The sequence below is a fragment of the Chiloscyllium plagiosum genome, unplaced genomic scaffold (assembly GCF_037043375.1).
Source record: "Chiloscyllium plagiosum isolate Xiang-an unplaced genomic scaffold, Cpla_swu_hap1 HiC_scaffold_9, whole genome shotgun sequence".
In the NCBI taxonomy this organism is placed as follows: domain Eukaryota; kingdom Metazoa; phylum Chordata; class Chondrichthyes; order Orectolobiformes; family Hemiscylliidae; genus Chiloscyllium; species Chiloscyllium plagiosum.
Window position 1 is genome coordinate 103,733,188 of NW_028270147.1, and position 27,931 is coordinate 103,761,118.

The 27,931-nt window shown below is 45.7% G+C and overlaps 1 long non-coding RNA gene across 1 annotated transcript in view; it reads right to left on the minus strand.

The window, feature by feature from the left end:
* Positions 1-1,594: 1,594 nt before the first annotated feature.
* Positions 1,595-27,931, minus strand: part of LOC148149217 (uncharacterized) — a 47,810-nt gene continuing 21,473 nt past the window's right edge. The window contains exon 3 of the long non-coding RNA XR_015758238.1: positions 1,595-2,470. This is a non-coding gene — a long non-coding RNA (uncharacterized LOC148149217). The remainder of the gene's footprint in view (positions 2,471-27,931) is intronic.

Genomic DNA, 27,931 nt, shown 5'->3' on the forward strand with positions numbered 1-27,931 from the left:
AATACGGGATGGCATTTTTGCAATTGATAGGTTGGGAAGAGGTGTAATCCAGGTAGCTGTGGGAGTCAGTGGGTTTGTAAAAAATGTCAGTGTCAAGTCGGTCGTCATTAATGGAGATGGAGAGGTGCAGGAAGGGGAGGGAGGTGTCAGAGATGGTCCAGGTAAATCTGAGGTCAGGGTGGAATGTGTTGGTGAAGTTGATGAATTGCTCAACCTCCTCTCGGGAGCACGAGCTGGCGCCAATGTAATCATCAATGTAGCGGAGGAAGAGGTGGGGAGTGGTGTCAATGTAATTATGGAAGATCAACTCTTCTACGTAGCCAACAAAGGCAGGCATAGGTGGGGCCCATACGTGTGCCCATGGCTACCCCTTTGGTCTGGAGGAAGTGGGAGGATTCGAAGGAGAAATTGTTAAGGGTGAGGACCAGTTCGGCCAAACGAATGAGAGTATTGGTGGAAGGGTACTGTTGGGGACGTCTGGAGAGGAAAAAAACAGATGGCTTGGAGGCCCTGGTCATGGCGGGTGGAGGTGTAGAGGGATTGGATATCCGTGGTGAAGATGAGGCGTTGCGGGCCAGGGAAACAGAAGTCTTGGAGGAGGTGGAAAGCGTGGGTGGTGTATCGAACGTATGTGGGGAGTTCCTGGACTAGGGGGGATAGGACAGTGTCGAGGTAGGTAGAGATGGGTTCAGTGGGGCAGGAGCATGCTGAGACAATGGGTCGGCCAGGGTGGTCAGGCTTGTGGATCTTGGGAAGGAGGTAGAACCAGGCAGTGCGGGGTTCCCGGACTATAAGTTTGGAAGCTGTGGGTGGGAGATCTCCTGAGGTGATGAGGTTCTGTATGGTATGCTCACACTCCATGCTGCGGATAGGTCTCTCCGAATGTGGGTGCGTTACTGAGCGCTGCCTGTAGGTGTCTCTCTGAGTAACATATCCACACTGAGAGAGACACCTACAGGCAGCATTAAGTTAAACACTCACACTCAGAGAGGCACACATTCGAGATGAGAGTGGTGCTGGAAAAGCACAGTAGTTCAGGCAGCATCCGAGGAGCAGGAAAATCGACATTTCGGGCAAAAGCCCTTCATCAGGAATAGAGCCCTATTCCTGATGAAAGGCTTTTGCACGAAACGTCGATTTTCCTGCTCCTCGGATGCTGCCTGAACTGCTGTGCTTTTCCAGCACCACTCTCATCTAGAATCTGGTTTCCAGCTTTTGGCAGTCCTTGTTTTTACCTCAGAGAGGCACACGGCCGACAATGTCTGTGAATGGCCGAAGAATGTTTCAGGGGCTACCCAACATGCAGCAGAGATTGCACAGTGCGATCCCATCAGTGGGCCTGGACCAACAGAGTGAAGAGGGAATGCGTCAGATTGTACTTATTGAGTCCTAACAGCTTTCAGTTTCTGTTCTTTTTGGAATCTTGTAACCTACACAAATCCATGATCAAAGGGATCATTTGAAAATGATTAATGATTGATGATAGTAATTGATTGACAGGCCAACCAGCCAATCTCTACGAAGACCTGCTGAAATGCAGCCAATCAACTGGGGGCGGCGAAGGTCATCTATTTCCAAAGCACACAAAGACAGAGACTGAATCTTCATCTTTATTCCCTTTTCCACATTCACATTGAAAGAAAAAAACCTGCAATTAACAGCCCAGACAGAGGAAGCTGCTCAAATTCACAGCCACAATGGAGCTTGAGGAAAACACTGGTGGAGGTTTGCTCAATAACATGAGAATCCTGTTACTTTAAACAGTGACAAAATCTTAAATTGGAACTGACAGCTAAGCAGGAAGGAGATCTGGTTTACTGAAGCAGAGACTTCTGAGGTTCACATTGTTTTGTACATCTGACAGTCTTCAGCAACTTCAAGAGATTTTACTTGGCATCACAAGTCAACCCTGTCCCTATCAAACACTCCCAGGACAAGGTACAGCATGAGGTTTGACACAGTGTAAAGCTCCCTCGACACTGTTGCAATGACCTGCTTTAACATCCAAACCTCAGAAGGTTCTCTGAGCAGTCCTGAGAAGGAAGAGAGTTGAAATTCAGTGCTGACAATGATCTTTGTCCTGCCAGCTCAGCCCTGTTCTGTTTTAAGTTGTGTCTCCTCTGTGGACTGTCTCAAACATTCTACACACATTCTGATCTCCTGATGCTCTTGCTGAGGGGAGAGGAGAGGGTCACGTGGGTGAGGGCACAGGAGAAGTGAGCGTTGGACTCCCAGTCAGACCCAGAGAGGGTCAGCAGGCTGCTGACACTGTAAGTGCTGTCCGAAGCTCGCAGGTAGTTGCTGGTCTGAACCCCGTCCGAAATGACTGCACCGTCCTTCTTCCACTACACCTCCAGCTCATCAGGATAGAAGTGATTGGCAAGGCACACCAGGGTGGCAGTGCCTTTGGCATTGACCTGCTCCGGGAAGGGGGGCAGCAGGGTCTGCTTGGGCTGAGAGTTCTCACGGCCTGAAAGACAAGAGAAACAATTTTAATCCCTGCCATTTGAAGGGAATTCAACCCTCACAATATTCACTGGCAATACAATCTTTTGGAACATTTGTAGTCAATGCAGAATAAACCCAACAAAGGAACAGGTATTGTTCAAATTGCTTCTTGGGATCTGAGTGTCATTGGCAGGACCAGCATTCATTACTGTCCCTAGTTGCTCCTGACAAGGTGATGGTGAAGCAGCAGAGAGAGAAGGGACAGTTTTGGACCATTGTTTATGGAATGATTGTGGGCAGCTGGAAGGGCTATCAATGGGGGATCATTTTAGTGACAGTGATCAGAACTCAGTGAGATTGAGAGTATGGATGGAAATGGAGAACCATGGAGCAAGTGTAAAAGTTTTCATTTTATGAAACTGTGTGGTGCTTTGGTAAAAGTGGATCGGAACCAGCGACATGATCAGAAATCAGTGTCAGGGCAGTGAGAGCCCTCGAAGGACGAGACAGAGATTGTTCAGAATCTGTTCCCACAAAGAGTAAGGGTGGGACTCCCAGATCTAGACAAAATGAACAAGAGGATTGGAGGTCATACTGACATGGATTGGGAACTGGTTTGTAGACAGGACAGAAAGAAGGAGTCTTTTTCTGAATGACAGAGAATTACAACTTAGGGCACCACAGGGGTCAGTCCTTGGTACTCAGTTATTCATAATATATAGTAATAGAGTCATAGAGTCAGAGAGAGGCCCATCAGCCCATTGTGTCCATACTGGTCAAAAAACAACAACCCAATAATTGTCATCCATTTTTCCAGCAAAAGGGAATTAGATGCAGTGTGTATTTAAGAAGGAATTAGATATAGTTCTTAGGATTAAAGGGATCGAAGAATGTGGGGAGAAAGCAGGAACAGGGGACTGTGTTGGATGATCAGCCATGATCATATTGAATGGTGGAGCAGGCTTGAAGGGCCTAATGGCCTACTGCTGTTCCTGTGTTTGATGTTTCTGTTTCTCAGATAATGATGGAATGTCTCTCATCATTTTGAAGCGGGAAGTCAGATGAGTGTGGAGGTGGAAGATGTGGGCATGGTGATTAATGCAGGTCAGTAAGGTGGTTAAGAAGATACATGGGATAAACTGTTTTTCTTTTTCCCTTGATGGAATGAGGGCATTTCTGGATCGGCAGCATTTATTGCCCATCCCTAATCACCCAGAGGGCAGTTTAGAGTCAACCACATTACTGTGGGTCTGGGGTCACATGATACAGATGGCCGCTTCCTTCCCTAAAGGACATTAGGGAATCAGATGGCTTTTTCCTGACAATCAACGATGGTTTCATGGTCATCATTAGTCTCTTAATGTCCTCAATTTTTTTTGATTGAATTTGAATGCCACCAACTGCTGGATTCTAACCCTGGTCCCCAGAACATTACCTGGATCTCTGGATTAACAGCTCAGCAATAATACCATTTTGGTTGACAGCGAAAGGAAGAAGTTTGTTTATTCTGGAACCATATAAAACCCCAGTTAGAGCACAGTGAGGGAACAGTGTACGGTTCTGGTCACCACATTACAGGAAGGATGTGATCCCTCGAGAGACCAGGACAGAGGAAGAGTTTGTCTGGAATGGGGACTTTGAGCTTTGAGGAATGATTGGATTGGCTGGGAGTGTTTTCGTTGGAACAGTGGAGGCAGAAGGGAGATTTGAAGGTGGTGTATAAAATGATGAGAGGCCTGGATAGATTGGATAGGAATGACTGATTTCCACCAGCACAGAGGGCAATAACCATGGGGAGAGATTGAAATCAGTTGGGGGCAGGATTATAGGGGAGTTGAGGGTATTTGTTTTCACCCAGAGGCTGGTGGGATGTGGGACTCACTGTCTGAAAGGGTGGGAGAGGCAGAAACCCTCATCATATTGAAAAAACACTTGGATATTCACTTAAAACAGTGACACCTCCAGAGCTATGGAGCAAGAGCTGGAAAGTGGGATGGAGCTCGATATCTCTTTAACAAATCTCCGATCACCCACAGATCAGGAGAACTTTATCCGATAACGTTGGAACAGACTCGGATCCACACACTTCAGGAAAGAGTCATGTTGGGTGCCTGTGTAAAAGGTTCTAGATTATATTTCAAAACTTGCTGCACACTGCTGGGCTGAAGGTCATGGGTGAGGCTGCACTGAGTCTTCCTATTCCAGAGTCAGGCAGGATCACTGCTCCTAATGACCCCATGACCCCTGGAAGGTGAGAGTGTGCAGACAATGGTTGAGGGTCTGAATCAGGAGACTCCAGCCTTAAAGAAAAACTTGGATTTGTGTAGTTCCTGTTCCCAACTCAGAATGACCCAATGGATCTTTCCTGCAGACTGTGCACAGCAAGATCCCAAACACCATGTGATAACTAGCAGAGAAATATATTCTCAGTGATTTTTGACTGGGGGATAAATATTGACCATGGACACCAGGGGGAACTGCCTGCTCTTCATCCAACAGTGGCATGGAATGGCATCTTTCACAACTGAAAGACTCCCAGCTCATCCAAAAAAAGAATAGTTCCTTGTAGATAACGTTGCAGGTAGGTCGGGGAGTGACGAAGTCATTTGGTTTGCTTTCCTTTATCAGTCAGTGCATTGAGTATTGGAGTTGGGAGTTGTTGCGGCTGTACAGGACTTTGGTTAGGGCACTTTTGAAATACTGTGTACAATTCTGTTCTCCCTGCTGTAGGAAAAATGTTGTGAACCTTAAAATGATCCAGATAAGATTTACAAAGATGTTGCCAAGGTTGGAGGGTTTGCGCGAAAGGGAGAGGCTGAATAGGCTGAGGCTGTTTTCCCTGGATCATTGCAGGTTGATGGGTGACCGTATAGAGGTTTATAAAATCATGAGGGGCATAGATAGGGTGAATAGAGAAGATCTTTTCTTCAGAGCAGGGGAGTCCAGAACTGGAGGGCAGAGGTTGAAGGTGACAGGGGAAAGATTTAAAAGGGACCTAAGGGGCAACGTTTTCATTCAGAGGGTGTTAAATGTATAGAATGAGTTGACAGAAGAAGTGGTGAAGACTGGTACAATTACAACATTTAAAAGGCATGGGTATATTAATAGGAAGAGTTTAGAGGGATATGGGCCAAATTCTGGCAAATGGAACAAGATTAATTTAGAATGTCTGGTCATCATGGATGAGTTGGACCGAAGGATCTGTTTCTGTACTGTACATCTCTCTGACTCTAATTGTATTTCGATTCAGCCCTTAACATTTCAGGCTCTCCCAAAGACATTTACAGACAGTTTTGTTTGACAAACAGTCCCTGTTGCAATGTCAGGAATGTGGCAGCCAGTTTCTACACAGTAAGATCCCACGAGAAGCAATGAGATCAAAGAGCAATAATGATGTTGGCTCAAGGATAAATATTGTCCTGAACTCAACCCAAAGCGAAAGTAATTTGGTTCATTTGGATGGAAAATGAGAAAATGGAAGGTGAAGGAGAAGGTAGGATTGCCAGTTAGTGATGGGATTGATTGTGACCAGAAAATAAAAGAAAGGGACGGAATTTTTGAAAATCAAAGGAAGTATAAAAGTGCAGGGAAAATCAATAGTGGAACAAACTTCAAGAGTTTGTATCTAAATGCATGAAGCATTCTGAGTAAGGTAGACAAAGTGATGCCACAAATTTAGGTAAATTGAGTTTCCAAGGAATTTAAACTAGTTAAATGTGGAGGAGGGCTCAGGAGAGGTTATTCAAGTTTCAAAAATACATAATAGGACAGAGCGTACAGAAAGGATCAGGAATCAAACGTAAAGCACAGCAGAAAGAGGACAACAATGATGGGAAGGACGGCAGTCAATGCAGGACTGAGGGTGTTGTACTTAAAAGCACACAGTATACACATTGAGCTTGTCGTGCAGATTGAAACTGGCAGGTACGATGTTGTGGATATCACAGAGACCTGGCTGTAAGGGGATCCAGGCTGGGAGCTAAATATCTAAGGATAAATGTCCCATCAAAAGGACAGGCAGATGGGCAGAGGGGCCTTGTTAGTATGAAATGAAATTAAATCAATAGCAAGAAGTGATATAGAGTCAGAAAGTGTAGAATGTTTGTGGGTAGAGTTGAGGAACCGCAAGAAATAAAGAATCTGATGCAAGTTATGTTCAGGTCTCCAAGCAGTAATAAGGGTGTGGGGAAGAAAATCAATCAGGAGACAGAAAAGCCATAAACAAAATGTCAGGGCAGACTTCAATGGATAGGTGGACTGGGTGGCACGTCTCATGGAATGTCTATGAGATGGTTTTTGGAGCAGCTTGTGGTTGAGCCATTATGGAACATCACTCAATTCCACATCACTCAAGTTCTGGATTGAGTGATATGGAAAGCGGTAAACTTGGTTAGTGAGCTGAAAATGAAAGTATCTCTATGGATATGTGACCATAATATGATAGAATTCCCCCTGTAGTTTGAGAGGGAGAAGCTGCAGTCAGATGGAACAGTATTTCAGTTGAATAAAGGGAACTACAAAGACATGAGGAAGGAGCTGGCCAGAGTTGATTGGAAGGGGATCCGAGCAGGTAAGATGGTGGAGCAGAAAGCAGCAGAGTTTCTGGGGATAATTCAGGAAGCAGAGTAGGAATTCATCCCAAAAAAAAAGAAACATACTCAGGGGAGGACAAGGCAACCATGGCTGATGAGGGAGGTCAAGGACAACATGAAAGCAAAAGGGAACGCATCCAATGTGGTGGAGAATAGTAGGAAGCCAGAGGATTAGGAAACCTTTAAAAATCTGTAGAGGATAACTGAAAATGCATTGATGCTGAAGAAGGTGAAATGTGGGGGTAAGCTAGCCAGTAATATAAAAGAAGATTGCAAGAGTTTTATCAGATATACAAAAAGGAAGAGGGAGTCAAAAATAGACATTGGATCACTGGGAAATGAGGCTGAAGGAAGAATAATAGGAAATAAAGGAATAGTAGAGCAATTAAATAGATACTTTGCATCAGTCTGCACCATGAAAAACACCAGCAGCGTCCCAGTACTTCAAGACTGTCAGGAGGCAGAGGGGAGTGTAGTGGCCATCACTAAGGAGGAGGTACTGGGGAAGCTGAAAGGTCTGAATGTCGATAAATCACCCAGACTGGATGAACTACACATCTGTGTTCTGAAGGAGATTGCTGAGGACATTGTGAAGGCTTTTTTCCTCACTTGTGATTCCTCACTTTCAGGAATCAATGAAGTCGGGGTGTGAAGGTTGTTTGGGGAGGAATTTGATGTGGCAAGGGACTGGAAAATGGCTCACATAACACCCCTGTTTAAGAAGGGAGGGAGGGAGAAGATTGGAAATTATAGGCCAATTAGCATGGACTCAGTTGTTGGTATGGTTTTTGACTTCAATTTAAGGGTGAAATTGCAGAGGACTTGGAAGTACAATGGGAAAATAGGGCTGAATCAACATGGCTTCATCAAGGGGACGTCATGCCTGGCAAATCTGTTAGAATTCTTTGAGGAGGCAATGAGCCAGTCAGACAAAGAACAGTCTAAGGAAGTAATCTATTTGGATTTCCAGAAGGCCTTTGATAGCAGGTAAGAGATCATTGTATTAGGTAAGGTACTGGCATGGACTGAGAACTGGCAGGTTGGCATAAAGCAAAGAGTGAGAAAAAATGGCAGCTGGTGACCAGTGGAGTTCTGCATGTGTCAATGTTGGGACCATAACTATTCACGTCATACATGAAGAAAGTGAAGACATTGTTGCAAAGTTTGCAGATGACATGAGATAGGTTGAGGAACAGGTAGTTTTGAGGAAGTGGGAAGGCTGTAAAAGGTCCTGGATAGGCTCAGAGAGTGGGCAAAGAAGTTGCAGATAGAATACAATGTGTGACAGTGTGAGGGTATGCACTTTGGGAGGAAGAAGAGATGGAAAGACTGTTTTCTAAATGAGGAAAACCTTTGGAAATCTAAAGCACAAACTTCATTCAGGATTCTCTGAAGGTTAACAGGCAGGTCCAGTTTGTGCTTGGGAAGGTAAATGAAATGTTAGCATTTATTTCAATAGGGCCCGGATACAAGAACAGAGATGTACTGCTGAGGCTGTGTAAGGCTCTGGTCAGACTGTATTTGGAATATTGTGAGCAGTTTTGGGACCCATATTCTAAGAAATGCTGTGCTGGCTTTGGAGGTGTCCTGGGGATGAAGGGCTTGTCATATGAGGCATGGTTGAGGACTCTGTGTCTGTACTCGATGGAGTTTAGAAGGATGAGGAAGGAGTTTATTGAAATTTACAGAATACTGATAGGCCTGGATAGAGTGGATGCGGAGAAGATGTTTCCAAAAACAGGAAAGACGAGGTAATCAAGGCACAGCATCAGAATGAAGGACGGCCCCTTTCGAGCTGAGATGAGGAGGAATTTCTTCAGCTAGAGGGTGGTGAATCTGTGGAACTCATTGCTACAGAGGGAAGTGGAGGCCAACTCACTGAGTGTATTTAAGACAGAGATAGATAGGTTTGTGATTGTTAAGGGGATTGACCGTTCCTGAGGAGTAGGCAGGAGAATGGGGGTGAGAAGCATATCTGCCAAGATGAAATGGCAGAGCAGATTCAATTGGCTGAATGGCTGATTTCTGATCCTATTTTTAAAAGTCTTCTGGAGAGTTTCCCCAAACCCCTGGAACACTGAACCCACTGGACTGTGAGCCCTGCTGTAGCTGTTTATCATCAGATCATTAGGAGAAAGTGAGGACTGCAGATGCTGGAGATCAGAGCTGAAAAATGTGTTGCTGGAAAAGCACAGCAGGTCAGGCAGCATCCAAGGAGCAGGAGAATCAATGTTTTGGGCATGAGCTGTGAAGAAGGGCTCATGCCCGAAACATTGCTTCTCCTGCTCCTTGGATGCTGCCTGGCCTGCTGCGCTTTTCCAGCAACACATTTTTCAGCTATCATCAGATCATTGTCAAAAGATAACCAAAGAGTGGAGAGAATGTGCACCTATATGGGAATTTCAGGATACTTCGCAGTTCCTGGAATACCTTGAGTACATGAAGTGTGGTCAGTGACAGCAGTTGGAGCTCCGGGTTTCGGAGCTTGAGCAGCAGCTGGTGTCAGTGCGGAGGGTCCGTGAGGCTGAGAGCTCCATGGAGAGCACGTTTCTAGATGTGGTCACTCTGCAGCTTCAGAGTATGCAGGGAGAGAGGGAATGGGGGAGCAGCAGACAGTCCAATATGACCAGGCAGCTAGTACAGAAATCCCCTGAGTGCATCCCACTCTACAACCAAGATTCAGTTCATAATCCTGATGAGAATGATGGTTCATCTGGGGAGTGCAGCCAGAGCCAAGTCCCTGGCATCACGGGTGGCTCAGCTGTACAGGGGGGCACAAGGAAGACTGGAAGAGCGATAGTGAGAGGAGATTTGAGAGTGAGGGCAATCGATAGGTGTTTCTGCAGCTACAGATGGGAATCCAGGATGGCGTGTTGTCTCCCTGGTGCCAGGGTCAAGGATGTCACTGAGCAGCTGCAGAGCACCCTGAGGGGAGAAGGGGAACAGGCAGCGGTCGTGGTCCACATTGGACCCAGTGACAGAGGGAGAAAAGGTATGTGGTCCTCCAGTCAGAATTTAAGGAGCTCGGGAGGGAATTAGGAGCAGGAGCTAAAAGGTAGGAATCTTTAGATTACTCCCAGTACCCCAAGCAAGTGAGAAGAGGAACAGGAGGGTAACACAGGTGACTGTGGGGCTGGAGAGAGGGTCCAGGAGGGAGGGCTTCAGATTCTTGGGACATTGGGAGTGGGTCTGGGGGAGATGGGACCTGGACAGACCAGACAGTGTTGCTCCTGAACAGAGCTGGGACTGAGTTCCTTTGGGGTGATTTACTAGTGCTGTTGGAGCGGGTTTAAACTAACTTGGCAGGGCTGTGGGACCCAGGAGGGAATATCAGAGAGGAACACCAAGGTTCACAGAATCCTCACCACCCAGTGGGAAGGATGTGGAGGAATACAAATTCAAGGAATTTATAGAGACTTGCAAATATGATAGAATCGTTATAAATGGGGTGACGGGGTCTTTGATTTCAGAATATAGATTGGGGTAGTAGCAATGTAATGGGAAGAGAGAGGCCAGAATTGCGAGACTGTGTTCAGGTGAATTTTCAAGTTGCATCGTGGCCAGTGAAGAAGGCTGTCTAAGAGTACAATGGGCTATTGACCTGGGCCAGTAAGCTGAGGAATGGCAGATGGAGTTTAATTCAGATAAATGTGAGTGCTGTATTTTGGTAAGACACAGGAGATGGGTAAGATACTAAACAAATATTTCAGGTCAGTATTTATTGTGGAGAAGGACGTGAAAGCGAGGGAATTTGGAAAAATAGCGATGTTTTGAAAAAGTCCACAATACAAATGAGGAGATGCTAAAGGTCTTAAAACATATAAAGGTAGATAAATCCCTAGGACCTGATCAGGTGTATCCCAGAACATTGTGGGAAACTAGGGAAGAGATTGCTGGACCCCTTGCTGAGATATGTTTATCATCAACAGCTATAGGTAAGGTGTTGGAGAACCAGAGAGGTTGGCTAAAGTTGTATCATTATTTCAGAAAGGCAGTAAGGAAAAGCTAGGGAACTATAGACCAGTGAGCATGATGTCAGTGCTGGGTAAGATATTGGAGTGGATTCTGAAGGACAGGATTTACATCCATTTAGATAATCAATGTGATTTTGTGCATGGGAATTGTGTCTCCCTGATTTGATTGAGGAGGTGACAAAGGAGATTGATGAAGGCAGAACAGTAGACACTGTCTGTATGAACTTCAGTGAAGTGACAAGGTTCCACATGATAGACTGGTAAGTAATGTTAGACCACATGGGATCCAGGGGGAGCTAGCCGTTTGGGTAAAAAAATTAGCTTGAAGATAGGAGAGAGGGAGTGGTGGTAAAGGCTTGATTTTCAGATTGGAGATCTGTGAATAGCTGTTTGCCGCCAGGATTGTTGCTGGGTCCACTGCTTTTGGTCATTTAAATTGCTGCCTCACAACGCCAGAGACCCGGGTTCAATTCCCGCCTCAGGCGACTGACTGTGTGGAGTTTGCACATTCTCCCCGTGTCTGCGTGGGTTTCCTCCGGGTGCTCCGGTTTCCTCCCACAGTCCAAAGATGTGCAGGTTAGGTGAATTGGCCACGCTAAATTGTCCGTAGTGTTAGGTAAGGGGTAAATGTCGGGTTATGGGTGGGTTGCGCTTTGGCCTTGTTGGGCCGAAGGGCCTGTTTTCACACTGTAAAGAAATCTAATCTAATCTAATCTAAATAAATGATTTCACTGTGAATATAGGAGTTAACATAAGTTTGTAAATGACACCAAAATCGGTGGGACAGTGAATAGTGAAGAAGATGATCTCAGGGTCCAGCGGGACCTTGATCAGATGGGGTAATGGGCAGAGGAGTGTGAAATGGAGTTTAGTTTAGATAAATGTGAGATGTTGCATTTTGGAAAGGCAAACCAGGGCAGGAGTTATACAGTTAATGGTAGGGCCCTGTGGAGTGTTGCTGAAAAAAGAGACCGAGAGGGTGAAGATGAAGGTGAAGACGCAGGTGAAGGTGAGTGTACTGTACATTATTCCTTAAAACTGGATCCCAGGGAGACAGGGTGATGAAGAAGGTGATGGGAACGTTTGCCTTTAGTGGTCACTGTATTGAGTATAGGAGTTGGGACATCATATTGCAGCTGTACAGGAGATTGGTGAGGCCACTTTGGGAATAATGTGAAAAACTCTGATCATTCTGTGATAGGAAGGATATTGTTAAACTTTAAAAAGGTGCAGGAAAAGATTTACAAAGATTTTGCTCGGAATTGGAGGGTTTGAACGATAGGGAGAGGATGAATAAACTGGTGCAATTTTCCCTGCAGCATCGGAGGCTGAGAAATTTATAATGAGGGACATAACTAATGTGACTAATTCAGGAAGCATGTGAATGTTTTGTAGAGATGACAAATTATATTCTTAAAGATCATTCCAAGGATGAGGAACATCAGCTATGAATATCTACTGGAGAATTTGGGACTGTCTTCTGTGAAGAAGGCTTAAAGGAGATTTGTTCAAGGAATTAAAACCAGGAGGGGCCTGGACAGAATAAATAGGAAGAAAATGTTCCCAATTGAGAAAGGATTGAGACCGAGAGACCACAGATTGAAAGTAATTGGGAAAAGCAACAAAGTGAGATGAGGAAAAACATTTTCAGCCAGTGAGTGGTTAAGGTGTGGAATGCACTGCCTGAGAGTGTGGTGGAGGCAGCTTCAATTGAAACATTCTGAAGGGAATGAGACTGTTATTTGAAAAGGAACAATGTGCAGGGTGACAGGGAGAAGGCAGGAGAATGATACTCCGTGAATTGCTCATTCAGAGAGCCAGTACAGACTGGCCAGGCAGAATGGCCTCCTTATGCGCTGTAACAATTCTGTGATTGTGTGAGTGAGCAGAGTTAAAGCTGGGGGAGGTGGGAGCTCGGTGTCTCACTGTGCTGCTGCTGCTGCTGCTGCTGAGGTCAGTGAGATCAGAGACTGGGACAGGGAGCCAGAGCTCACATCAAACTCTGCCCGTGTCTGTCACACTGAGACTGGCAGGAGGCTACTCACTGATTTCACTCCATGCTGCAGGAATGGGACCATAGGCTGCAAATGGACAGAGCTCCTCCACACAGTGAGTAAAACTGACTGACTTATATCTTGCTGCTTAAAGGGAGCAATGGAACTAAAGAAATACAGCTGGACACCCTGTTAGACACAGTGCTCCTCACTCAACTATTTCATTCACTGCAGCTCCCCACTAACACCTTCAACAATTCAGCATTTGTGTTTTAGAAATTGTGTTTCAGTTTTGACAGGGTTAATAACGGAGGATTGAGGTTACATCCTCATTCTGAATGTTGCTGATTGTCAGGGTGAAACTGGTCCCTGATCCACTGCCGGTGAATCGATCGGAGATTCCTGTGAATCGAGTTGCTGCATCATAGATCAGGAGAGAGGGTTTCTGACCTTCTCGCTGCTGGTACCAAGCAAGGTAGCTGCTAATGCTATGACTGGCCGTACAGGTGATGGTTGCGGTCTGGCCCAGTCCCACTGACAGCACCAGGGGAGACTGGCTCATGATGATGTCCCCACTGATACCTGAGGGGTCAGAGAGAAACACAATGAAATCAGAACTGTCACAGAAAGAGCCTGTCAAATGAGAGATTGTTGGAGACACTGAGCACTCTCTGGTTTCAGCATTTTCCCTTCAATCACAAGTCAGTGAAATTGGAGTGAAATGGAGAGCAGCTAAAGATTCAAGGTGGAAGGAGAGAGATTTGTACCTGCGACACAGAATGCCAGGGGCCAGATCAGCTGGATGTGTGAAATCATGGTGTGTGCTCCTGTTCCTGTGCCTGGTCCCTGATAAACTCTCCCTTCACTGGGCTCTGCTTTATAAAGCTGCAGCTTGTGAGAGTCTGACTGGGTGTTCCTCAGTATGTAAATGGCATCAGGCAGAGAGAGCCACATCAGCCTCCCGCATTCTCACTCTCTCTCTCTGTCTCAGAGAGTCATTGATGTGGAATAGCACTAAATGAGGCCATTTTGCCCATCGTGTCTGTACTGGTAAACAGCGATCTGATGACACTAATCCCATCCTCCAGCTCTTGGCCCATTACCCTGGAGCCTACAGCAACACAAGGGAATATCTAAACACTGCTCCAATGTCACGAGAGTTTGTGACTCAACCAGCCTTTCAGGCAGTGAGTTCCAGACTCCCACCACCCTCTGGGTGAAAACATTTCTCCTCAACTCACCTCTCACTCTCCAACTTGACAGGGCCTGGTCTCACTCGAGTTGGATGAGAGGGGATCTGATTGAAACATATAAAATTCTAACAGGGCTGGGCAGGGAGGAGGTTTCTCCTGGTTGGGGAGTCAGGAACCAGGGGGATACAGGGTAGATCATTTAGGACTGAGATGAGGAAACATTTCTTCACTCAAAAGGTGGTCAATCTATTGAATTCTCTACCACAGATGGCTGTGAAGTACATGGAACTGAATATATTCAAGAAAAAGAGAGAGATAATTGTTTTGCATTTTAACAGCATGAAGGGAGTTGGGAGAGAGCAGGAATATGGCTTTGAGATGGAGGGTCAGCCATGATCATACTGAATGACAGAGCACGCTCAAAGGGCCAAATGGCCTACTCCTGCTCCGAGTTTCTATGTGTCCATGTCTGTGTTACCTTCAATCTCTGTCCCTGGTTACTGAGTCCCTTACTGACGTATAAAGTGCCTTCCTACCCACCCTATCACTGCCCCAAATAATCTTACCCCCTCTGTCATGTCCCCTCTCAACCTTCATTGCTCCAGGGAAAACAATCCTTTCCAAGCTTTCCCCACAGCTGGCCCTCCAGTCCAGGCAGCATCCTGGTAAATCTCTGCCCCCTCTCAAGTACAATCATGTCCTTCCCACAATCATGTCCTTCCCAGAATGTGGTGACCAGGACCTGTCTACCTCCCTCTCTCTATCTCCCTTTCTGACTCACATCTGCCACATCTTTCTCTCTACTACTACCTCTTTCTCCCACTGTTAATCTCTTTCATATTCTCTCTCTCTCTTTCTTTCTCTCTCTCACTCTGTCTCATAACCACTCTGTCCAACTCACTCACGCTTCCTCACTCAGTTGGATAATCTCTATTTCTCCATCTGTCTCTGTCTCCGTCACCCACTTCAATTGAAAGCCTCCAAATATTATCTGCCCCTTTCTATTCCTCCCTCTGTCTCTCTCCCTATCTCTCCGTATCCCAAACTAAAGTCTTTCTCCCTCCCTCTCTGTCATTTTGTCTCTAACCATACTCATGTCTGTCTCTCTCTCTCTCTCTCTCTCTCTCTCACACACACTCAACCCTACTCTCTCTCTCCCGATTCCCTTCATTCTTGGTCTCACTCCTCTTGTTCTTTCCCTCACTCTTTCCCTCACTCCATCCCTCTCAGTCACATCTTGTTTCTCTTCCTCTAGCCCTCAACCTTACCATTTCTACCTCCCTCTACCTCTCTCTTAGTCCCCTCACATATCTCAGATGCTCCTCCCTCTATCCCTTGATCACACACACACACACAGACACTCTCGCTCCAACTCTCTCTGTCTCGCTTCTCTCTCTTTCACAGTGTCCTGGGTGGTGACAGTTGAATGCAGGACAAATCTCCCTCTGCTCTGCCCCACTAATGGATGTTAACCCTTGACCCCAGAAGCATGTCTTTTCCTGGAGTAAGGCACCATTTCTTGCATTGACCAGGGTTTGGCCTCTCTCAGAAAGATGGACAAATTCTTGTCAAATGAAGGGCAGTTCTGTGCTGTTGGCCTGTTCTCACTGGGGACTGGTTTGGACACAAAGCTCATTCCATGAAAGCCCAGCAGAGAGAGGAGATCCTCAGGCCATCAGTGTGAGCTAGACGGACAGGACAAACTCTGAGCCACTGACCCATCCTGTCCATTCACAACATTTCCAATCCCTTCCCCTCTCCTTCCCCTTCCATGATCAGTCTCTGAATCAGAGTGTTTCACTGGGATGAGTTATAACAGAAAGGTACTGAACCACACAGCAACCATGATGTCCATGATACACTGGACACTCCAACAGAGACCAATAAACATGGGCCTCCTATTCACTGGAGTTTCTGATGGAGATGAGCAGATGACTGAGTTTTTGAAGAATTATTCAAGAAGATAGATAAAGGTAGAGCAGTACACTCTGTCCACATGGAGTTAGGCAAGGCCTTAGACAAGATTCCTCACGGGAAATTGTTTAATAAGATTATATCACATAGGATCTGGGGAGAGCTCGCCAATTGGATATAAAATGGGCCTGATGGTAGGAGGCAGAGGCTGGTGAGAGAGGGTTGTTCTTCAGACTGGAGGCCAGTGACCAGCCGTCTGCCACAAGAATCAATCCTGGATCCACTGTTGTTCATCATTTATATAAAAAAATTGGATGAGAAAATAGCAGGAATGGTCAGTAAGTTTGTGGCTGACATTAAAATTGTTGGCATCGTGGACAGGGAAGAAGGTTATCCAAGAGTGCAATGTCATCTTGATCAACTGGGCCAGTGGGTCAACAAATCCAGATGGAGTTTAATGTTGATAAATGCAAGGAATTGCATTTTGGTAAGACAAACCAGGGCAGGAATTACACAATTAATGGTAGAGCCATGGGGAGTGTGGTTGAACAGAGAGACTGAGGGGTACAGGTACATAGTTCCTTGGAAGTGGGGCCACAGGTAGACAGAGTGATGAAGAAGGTATTTGACATGTTCACTTTCACTGGTTAAAGCAGCGAGTACAGGAGCTGGGATATCATGTTACAGCTGTACAAGGCATTGGGAAGGCCACATTTGGACACTGTGTACATTTTTGCTCAACCTGCTATAGGAAGGAAGTTATTACACTGGGTTGGGTAAAAGAAAGATTAACAGGGATGTTATCAAGATTGGAGGGTTTGAATTTCAAGGCGAGGATGGATAGCCGAGATGTTTTTCCAGGGAATGCAGGAGATTGAGGGTTGACCTTACAGAAGTTTATAGAATCACGAGGTTCATAGATTTTTCCCCAGGTAGGAGAGCCCGGTACAAGAAGGAATAGGTTTAAGTTCAGAGGGGAAAGAATGAGAAGGGACCAGAGAGGCAACATTTTCACACAGGGGACGGTGTGTATGTGCAATGAGCTGCCAGAGGAAGTGTTAGAGACGAGTACAATTACTACATTTCAAGGACATTTTTACAGGAACATGGATAGGAAGGATTTAGAGAGGATTGGGCCAAACACAGGCAAATGGCAAATGGGACTAGTTCAGTTTTGGAAACTTGGTCAGTATGGAGGAGTTGCACTGAAGGGCCTGATGCCACGCTGTAAACCTCTATGACTCTCTGCTGATATATACATGGGCCATCTTCCCATAGGACTAGTAAACATGGACCTCCTTCCCACTGGACTGTCCAGTACCTGAGTTGCAAACCCCATATCCTCTCCGTCATGTAGGTCTCTTATTTCAATTTCAACAACACTACCTCTGCAACTACACTGTCTCTGCGCTACCTCAGCCCCTTGACCACAGAAACCCTAAATCCGCGCGTCCCACCTCCAAACTACATGACTCCAATGTCCTTTCCCAGCTTCCTAAAGCCATATTCCATAAACCCCAACTTGTCTGATATAGAGTGGGTCCTTCCCTCTCTTACACGTAGTGTCGATACAGAATGACCCCTGACCTCACTACCAGCCAATTGCCTCCATGGCCTCCCTCCTCCATCACTCCGTGTCCTGCTGCAGACTCACATTCCCTCCCTCCCCCTTCCATCTTCTCTCTCTGGTCTCCTGCCCATTGTTGCTTCCTCCATCCCACCATTGACAGCAGAGCCTTCAGACCCCTAGAGCATACTCTCTGACCACCTCCATCGCTTCCCCTCTTGATGGTAGTGCTATTGAATATACTGTTCAGTCCCATTACTTTTGGTTCGTTGTTCCTTGCCATTGCATTGCCGACTTATTTCAGTAAATCTAGTCTGGCCTGTTTTCTGAGTTGGTTCAAGAGTGTTTTCCTTGAGAAAACACTCTTCTGTATACAGGGTTGTCTGTTTCTCCCAGTCTTTGTGTAAAGGTGAGACTAAATGTGTGTAAGCTCTTATACAGCACAGACAGAGGTCACTGGGCCGATTGTGACTGTTGGTCAAATTAGTCCAATTAGTCCCATTTACCCAGCCCTTCCTGTATAACCCTGCAATTGTTTCCTTTTCAGCTATTTCTCCAAATGCCCTTTTGAAAGTTGCTGTTGAATCCACTTCCACTCACCTTGCAGACAGTCACCATGAACTCGCTGGATAAAAATGTTCCTATCTTCTCTCTTGTCCTTCAGACCCATTCTGAAATGTGTGCCCTCTGGTTACTGACCCTCCTGCCTGGAGAAACAATTTGTCCTGTATTTACTGCATCCAAACTCACTAATTGTGAACCCCTCATTGAGTGAGACCTATTTCCAGCACAGGGGGAGAACATTCAGCCTGTCAGGTAAATGCTATCATTTCATGGAGCAATCCAGTCAGTCCCACCCCCTCCCCTACTCGACCCCCAGGGCCTTGCAGGTTTATTTCCATCAAGAGCCCATCCAATCTGCCATTGCAATCACTGAGTGTCTTCACCTGCTTCACCTGCATGGGCACTAATTTCCAAGTCATTACCAATTGCAGCTAAAAACAAAGTTCTTCCTGACATCCTGTGTCTCTTACCGAACAAAATGTAAGGTATTCTCAATGTGAAGATGGGATTTTGTCTCCACACGGACTGTGAGGTGGGCACTCTTACTGATACTGTCATGGACAGATGCACCAGCAGCAGACATATTGGTGAGGGTGATAGTGAGTATGTTTTTCCCTCTTGTTGGTTCCCTCACCACCTGCCCCAGGTCCAGTCGAGCAGCTGAATCAGGTGGAACTTGACCAGCTTGCTCAGTAGTGATGCTTCTGAGCAGCTCTTGATGGTGGACTTTGAAGTCCCTTACTCAGGGTATATCCTGCATCATTCCCACCCTCAGTGTTCCCTCCAAGTGTTGTTCAACATGGAAGAGGACTGACTGCTCAGTTGAGGTTGGAGGGGAGGGTGGTGCTATATGGTAATCAGCAGGGGGTTTCCTTCCCCATGTTTGACCTGCTGTCATGAGGCTTCATGGGTTCCATAGTTAATGGTGAGGTCTTCCAGGGCAACTCCCTTCCGACTGTACACACCGCTGTGTTGTCTCCCCTGCTTGGTCTATACTGCCAGTTAAAAACTGAATGAGGGAACAATTCTGTGCAGGTTTCACAGCTTGGAGACAGAGCTGCTGCTGGATTCTGTTTCTGATCTCCGAGTGCAGGCGTGTGTGTTTGTGAGAGAGTGACAGACACTTTTTCCATCACTGTGCTGTTTCTGCAAAAATTAAATCCCAGAACCAGCCTCCTGTGTTGTCAGATTCCAGCGAGTGCAGACAGTTCACAGTTTTCTCCTGTCTCAGTAACAAACGTCCAGCTGCTCTGAGCTCCTTCTTTCACTTCCTCTTTTGCTGAAGTTTCAACCTTGTAATCTGACAGTCTTTGCAGTTATTTTTTACACTGGGGCTTTCTGCTGTGGTCAGAATCTCTCATAATAAGTGTTCAATCAGTGACAATCACAGCAGCTAAGAGCAGTCAGGACTTAGGATCCCGGACTCACAGTAAAACATACTGAGAAGATAAAAGCCATCCTCTTCATCTCCTGGTACAAACTCCATCCCAATCCCTGGGAGTCTGCTGCACAATCAGACTCTTTACAATCGTGGCCACATCTCTGAGAATGATCTGAGCCCCATATCCTCCATATTATACAGACCAGCCACTGAAAATCTCAGTCATGCCTGTGGGACTCCAAACATGACCATTCCAATGTTGTTCTGGCACACATCACAGCAATCGCCCTCCATAAACCTCAGTTCATCCAAAATTCTGATGCCTGTATCCAAACTTGCATCAAGTCCTGTTCCTCCATCCTGAAGAAGGGCTCATGCCCGAAACGTCGATTCTCCTGCTCCTTGGAAGCTGCCTGACCTGCTGCGCTTTTCCAGAAACACCTTTTCAGCTCTGATCTCCAGCATCTTCAGTCCTCACTTTCTCCCTGTTTCCCCAACCTCCTGCACCCTGTGACTACATTGGCTCCTTGATCTTCAAGTTCTCAAACTTGTTCGCAAATCCCACTCTGCCCTCCACCCTCCCTATATCTGTAACCTCCTCCAAGCTGCCTCAGTCAGTGTGATCAGCAATCTTGGATGTATGGCTCTCTGTTTCTCCATCCAAGTCATTGAGAAATATCATAAAAAGCTGAGCTTCCAGCACAGATCCCTGGGGATACCACTATTCACATCATCCTCATTGGAGGATGCACACACTATCCCTCCTCTCTGCCTCCTACCTCCAAACTAATCCCTGACTAAAGACAAATACTTTTCTCTAATTGGCTTGAGGTAGGAAGCAGTGGGTAACAGTGGAAGGATGATTGTCAGACTAGAGGCCTGTGTCTAGTGGAGTGCCTCGGGGCTCAGTGCTGGGCCCATTACTCTTTGTTATCTTTATCAGTAACTTGGATGAGAATTTGCAAGCCATGATTGGGAAGTTTGCAGATGACATTACAATGGACATTGAGGAAGGTTATCAGAAATTGCAGCAGGACCTTGATCAGCTGGAGAAATGGGCAGAGAAATGGTGAAATGAGTTCAGAGAGATAATTGTGAGGTCTTGCACTTTAGGAAGTTTAATTGAGGTGGGAGTACCATGGTGAATGTTAAGGCCTTAAGGACTGTAGTGAAACAGAGAGATCTTGGAGTTCAGGTACATGGTTCTCTGGAAGTTGAGTCACAGTTTGACAGGGCAGTGAGGAAGGCTTTTGACACACTGGCCTTCATTAGTCAGGGCATTGAGTATAGAAGTTGGGAAGTTATGTTGCAACTGTACAGAACGTTGGTGAGGTCGCACTTGGAGTATTTGGTCATTTTGTTGTAGGAAGAATATTATGAAACTGGAACGAGTTCAGAGGAAATTTACAAGCATGTTGCCAGGACTCAACAGAGTTTTTGTGAGAAGTTGGACAAGCTAGAACTTTTTTCTGAGAGTGTAGGAGACTGAGGGTTTTTTTTTTAGAAGTGTATAAGACCTTGAGAGACATGGATAGGGTGAATGGACTCAGTCTTTTTCCCAAGGTTGGGGAATTGAAGACTAGAGAGCATCAGTTTTAGGTTAGAGTGGAAAGAATAAAATGGAACCTGAGGGACAACTTGTTTACACAGAGTTAGCGGTGAGTGGAAGTGATTGAGGCAGGTATATTAACAACTTTTAAAAAGGCATTTGGACAAATACATGGATAGGAAAGGCTCCAAAGGAATGGGCCAAGTGCAGGGAAATGGGGTTAGCATGGATGGACATTTTGGTCAGCACGGACCAGTGTGGACCAAAACACCTGTCTCTGTGCTGCAGGACTCGATGACTCTTTGACTCTATAATTCCATATGTTTCCATGTTTATGAACAGTCAGTCAAACACAGAAACAAAGGAACTAGGAGCAGGAGTAGGCCATTCAGCCCTTTGAGTAGGCTCTGCCAGTCAATATGACCATGGCTGATCATCCAACCTAGTCCCCTGTTCCCACTTTTTCCCCATAACCTTAATCCCTTTAGTCCTCAGAACTAGACCAATCTCCTTCTGGAAAACATTTAATGTTTTGGTCTCAACCGCTTTCTCTGACAGAATATCCCACCAGCTTCCCAGTCTCTAGCTAAAGAAATGTCTCCTCATCTCAGTCTGAAATAACCTTTCCCTTTTCTTTAAACTGTAATTCCTGGTTCTGGATTCTCCAGACATCAGGAACATACTTCCTGTGTTTTTCTGGTTTTGTCCTGTTCGGATTTTAAAAGTTCCAATGTGATTCATCTAAATCTTCTAAACTCCAGTGAATATAATCCTAACTGATCCAGTTTCTCATCAGATCTAAGTGCTGTCATCCCAGGAATCAGTCTGGTAAACATTTACTGCCCTCCCTCCACAGCCAGAACTTCCTTCCTCAGATAAGGAGACCAAAACTGCACACAATACAATCATAAAATCACACAGTACAGAACAGGCCCTTCAGCCCATTAACTGTGTACCAGTCAAACTACACTAAACCTACACCCGTCCCACTTTCCAAAATGAGGCCCATGGCTTGAATGTTATGACATTTAAACTGCTCACCCAAGTACTTTTTAAAGTTTGTGAGGTTTCCCACATCAACTACACTCCCAGGCTCTGCATTTCAGACCCACACCACACTCTGGGTAAAAAACATTTTCCTCAAAACATCTTGAAACCTCCTATCTTTCACACTGAATGTGAGCCTACCTGTTATTGAGCCTCCCAAGAAGGAGAACAGCTGCTTTCACTCCACCCTGTCCATTCCCCTCATAACCTTATACACCTCTATTAGGTCCCCCCTCCACCTTCTCTGCTCTGAAGAAAACAACTCAATCTGATCCAATTTCTCTTCATCACTGCGAGGTTCCATCCAACACAATATCCTGGTGATTCCCGTCTGCACCCCGTCCAGTGCAATCACCTCCTTCCTACAGTGTGGTGACCTGAACAGCACACAGTACTCCAGCTGTGGCCTAACCAATGTTCTGCTTAACTGCACCATATCCTCCTGCTTTTATAACCAATACCTGAAATGACAAAGGCAAGTGTCCCATCTGCCTTCATAACTGCTCTGTTAACCTGTCTTGCCACATTCAGGGATCAGTGGACAAGCACCCCAAGATCACTCTGTTCCTTTGAGCTTTCTCAGGTCAAAGAACAAGGGACAAAGAAAATTAAAAAAACAGAAACTGGCCCTTCGGCCTTCCAAACCTGCGCTGATCCAGAGCTTCTATCTAGACCTATCATCAATTTTCCAAGGATCTGTATCCCTCTGCTCCCTGCCCATTCATGCATCTATCTCGATACATCTTTAATGATGCTGTCATGCCCGCCTATACCACTTCCGCTGGTAAGGTGTTCCAAGTACCAACCACTCTCTGCGGAAAGAACTTTCCACGTATATCTCCCTTAAACCTTTCTCCTCTCATCTTGAACCCATGGTCCCTAGTAATTGAGCCCCTCACTCTGGGAAAAATCCTCTTGCTATCAACCCTGTTTATAGCTCTCATGATTTTGTAGACCTCTAGAAGGTCCTCACTCAATCTTCAACTTTCTATTGAAAATAATAATGCTAATCTACTCAACCTCTCTTCATAGCTCACTCCCTCCATATGAGACAATCCTGGTTAACCACCTCTGTACCCTCTCCAAGTATCCACATCCCTCTGGTAATGTGACCAGAACTGTATGCAGCATTCCAAATGTGGCTAAGCCAAAGTCTGTTACAATTCTAACATGACCTGCCTACTCTTGTACCCCAACCGATGAAGGAAAGCATGCCATCTGCCTTCTTGACCACTCTATCAACCTGCATTACCACCTTCAGGGTAAAATGGACCCGAACATCCAGATCTCTCTGCATCAATTTTCCCCCGGGCTTTCCATTCACTGTATAGTTTACTCCACCATCGGATCTTCCAAAATTCATCAGATCACATTTGCCCAGATTGAACTCCATCTGTCCATTGAACTTTCTCTGCCCAGCTCTCCAACTATCTATATTCTGCTGCATTCTCTGACAGTCCCCTTCACTATCTGCTACTCCACCAATCTAAGTGTCATCTGCAAACCTGTTAATCAGACCACCTATACCTTCTTCCAGATCATTTATATCTATCATAAACAAGAGTGCTCCCAGAATGGATTCCTGTTCTCCATTTTGAGAAACTCCCTTCCACTACTACTCTCTGTCTCCTGTTGCCCAGCCTGTTCTCTATCTATCTAGCTAGTACACACTGGACGCCATGTGACTTTAATTTCTCCATCAGATTACATGGGGAACGTTATAAAACACTTTACTGAAGTCCATGTGTATGACATCCACAGTTCTTCCCTAATCAGTCAACTTTGTCACTTCTTCAAAAATTCTACAAAGTAGGTAAGACATGACATTCCCTGCACAAAATCATGCTTCCTATCATGGATACATCCATTTTCTTCCAAATCAGTATCTGTTCCAGCAACTTCCCTTCCACTGATGTCAGGCTCACCGCTTGATAACTACCTGGATTATCCTTGCTAATCTTCTTACACAAGGGGACAACATTAGTTCTTCTCCAGTCCTCTGGGACCTCACCGGTGTTCAAGGTTGCCACAAAGATATCTCTTAAGGCCCCAGCTATTTCCTCTCTTGCTTCCCACAGTACCCAGGGATAGATTCCGTCCTGACCTGGGGACTTGTTCACCTTAATGCCTTTTAGAATACTCAACACTTTCTCCCTCCTTAAACCGGCTTGACCTAGAGTAATCAAACATCTATCCTCAACTTCAGCATCCATCTTCTCCCTCTCCTTGGTGAATACCAAAACAAACTACTCATTGAGAATCTCTCCCATTTTCCCTGACTACACGCATAACTTTCCTCTATCCTTGAGTAGGCCAACCCACTCTAGTCATCCTCTTGTTCCTTATATATGAATACAAGACTTTAGAATTTTCCTTAACCCTGTTTGATATTTCGTGACCCCTTTTAGTCCTTTTAATTCCTCATTTCAGATCGGTCCTAGTTTCCCAATATTCTTCCAAAGCTTTGTCTGTTTTCAGCCAACTAGACCTTATGTATGCTTCCTTTTTCCTCTTAGCTAGTCTCACAATTTTACCTGTCATCTAGGGTTCCCTAATCTTGCCATTTCAATCCCTCATTTTCACAGGGACATGTCTGTCCTGCATTCTAATCAACCTCTCTTTAAAAGCCTCCCACATATCAAATGTGGATTTACCTTCGAACAGCTGCTCCCAATCTACATTCCCCATCTCCTGCCGAATTTTGCTATAGCTGGCCTTCCCCCAGTTTAGCCCTCTTCCTTTCGGACCACTCTCATCTTTGTCCATGTGCATTCTAAAAACTTACGGAATTGTGGTCACTCTTCCCAAAGTAATCCCCGACTGAGATTTCAACCATCTGGCTGGGCTCATTCCCCAACACGAGGTCCAGTGTGGCCCCTTCCCAAGTTGAACTATTTACATACTATGTAAAATCCTCCTGGGTGCTCCTTACAAATTCTGCTCTGTCTAAACCTGTAACTTTAAGTGAATCCCTGTCAATGTTGGGAAAATTTAAATCTCCCATCACCACCACCCTGTTGCTCCTACATCTTCCGTAATCTGTTCACATATTTGACCTCTATCTCACGCTTGCTGTTGGGAGGCCTGTAGTACAGCCCCAGCATTGTTACTGTCCCCTTCCTGTTTCTGAGGTCTGACCAAATTGCCCCTCTTCTCAAGTCCTCCATAGTGTCTTCCTTCAGCACAGCTGTGATATCCTCTCTGACCAGTAATGCCACTCCTCTCCCCCTTTTACCTCCCTCTCGAACCCATCTGATACATCTGTATCCTGGGATATTTAGTTGCCAATCTTGCCTTTCCCTCAACCAAGTCTCAGTAATAGCAATAACATTATACTACCAGATACAAATCCAAGCCCTGAATTCCTCTGCCTTACCTACTACACTTTTTGCATTAAAACAAATGCATCTCAGGCCACCTGTCCCTTTGCATTCATCATCTACCTTCTTACCCTTAGTCACGTTGATTTCATTACTTAGTTCCTTACAGGCTTTAGTTACTACGTCCTTACTGTCCACTAACCTCCTCATTTGGTTCCCATCCCTCTGCAACATTAATTTGAACCGTCCTTAAGAACGTGAGCAAATGTAGCCTGGAGGACATTGGTTCCAGACCTGCCCAGGTGCAGACTGTCTGATTTGTAATAGTCCCACCTCCCCCAGAACCAGTCCCAATGTCCCAAAATCTGAACACCCCCCACCCCCCCCACCGCGCCATCTCTCAAGCCACTCATTCATCCTGTAGGCGGCACAGTGGTTAGCACTGCTGCCTCACAGCGTCAGAGAGCCGGGTTCAATTCCCGCCTCAGGCGACTGACTGTGTGGAGTTTGCACGTTCTCCCCGTGTCTGCGTGGGTTTCCTCCGGGTGCTCCGGTTTCCTCCCACAGTCCAAAGATGTGCAGGGCCAGGTGAATTGGCCATACTAAATTGCCCATAGTGTTAGGTAAGGGGTAAATGTAGGGTTATGGGTGGGTTTCGCTTCGGCGGGTCGGTGTGGACTTGTTGGGCCGAAGGGCCTGTTTCCACACTGTAATGTAATGTAATGTAATGTAATCTAATCTATTCTTCCATGTCTACTCTGACTAGTACGCGGCACTGGTTGCAATCCTGAGATTACTACCTCTGAGGTCCTTATTTTTAATGTGGTTCCTAACTCCCTAAATTCTGCGTGTAGGGCCTCATCCCGTTTATTACGTATACCATTGCGGCCTACATACACCATCACAGCTAGCTGTTCACCCTCCCCCTTCAGAGCTATTCGGGAGTCTCGTTTTCATCCACAGAACCACCTATCTATTCCCCTTACAAAGTCCAAATAAACCACATCCACTGGCTCACCCTTATCAAATCCACTCACTACATCCTCAAACAATTCCAGTCGATTTATTAAGCATGATTGTTCTTTTGACAATCCATGCTGACTCTGTCCAATTCTGTCACTGTTTTCTCAGTGCTAAGCTATAAAATATTTTACAATGAATTTGAGCTTTTTCTCCACGACAGATGTCCGGATAATTGGTCTAAAATTCCCTAAAGTAAATGCTCAATGTTTCCCTTCATGGAAAAGTAAGGGCTACACAGAAAACCACTGAGTGACCACTAGGACAAGATCCAGAACACAGGAGGATCAGAAAGCTGAATTGTATCGATTTTAATGTAAGGAGCTTGACAAGTCATGTGGTTGAACTGAGAGCATTAAACATCACGTGGGGATATAGAGTCATCGAGACATAGAGATGTACAGCATGGAAACAAACCCTTTGGTCCAACCTGTCCATGCCGACCAGATGTTCCAACCCAATCTAGTCCCACCTGCCAGCACCCAGCCCACATCCCTCCAAACTCTTTCTATTCATATGTCCATCCAAATGCCTTTTAAATGTCGCTAGTGTACCAGCCTCCACCACTTCCTCTGTCAGCTCATTCCATATACGTACCACCCTCTGTGTGAAAAAGTTACCCCTTACGTCTCTTTTATATCTTTCCCCTCTCATCCTAAACCTATGCCCTCTAGTTCTGGACTCCCCCACCCCAGGGAAAAGACTTTGTCTATTTATCCTATCCATACCCCTCATAATTTTGTAAACTTCTATAAGGCCAACCTTCAGCTTTCAATGCTCCAGGGAAAACAGCCCCAGCCTGTTCAGCTTCTCCCTATAGCTCAAATCCTCCAACCCTGGCAACATCCTTGTAAATCTTTTCTGAACCCTTTCAAGTTTCACAACATCTTTTCAATAGCAAGGAGACCAGAAAATTTCAACAGTGCCCAAACCAAAGTCCTGTACAGGCGCAACATGACCTACCAACTGCTGTACTCCATACTTTGACCAATAAAGGAAAGCATAGCAAACACCTTCTTCAATATCCTGTCTACCTGTGACTCCACTTTCAAGGAGCTATGAACCTGCACTCCAAGGTATCTTTATTCAGCAACACTCCCTCGGACGTTACCATTAATTGTATGAGTCCTGCTAAGATTTGCTTTCCCAAAATGCAGCACCTTGAATTTATCTGAATTATCTGCGTGGGTTTCCTCCGGGTGCTCCGGTTTCCTCCCACAGTCCAAAGATGTGCAGGTCAGGTGAATTGGCCATGCTAAATTGTCCGTAGTGTTAGGTAAGGGGTAAATGTAGGGTTATGGGTGGGTTGCGCTTCGGCGGGTCGGTGTGGACTTGTTGGGCCGAAGGGCCTGTTTCCACACTGTAAAG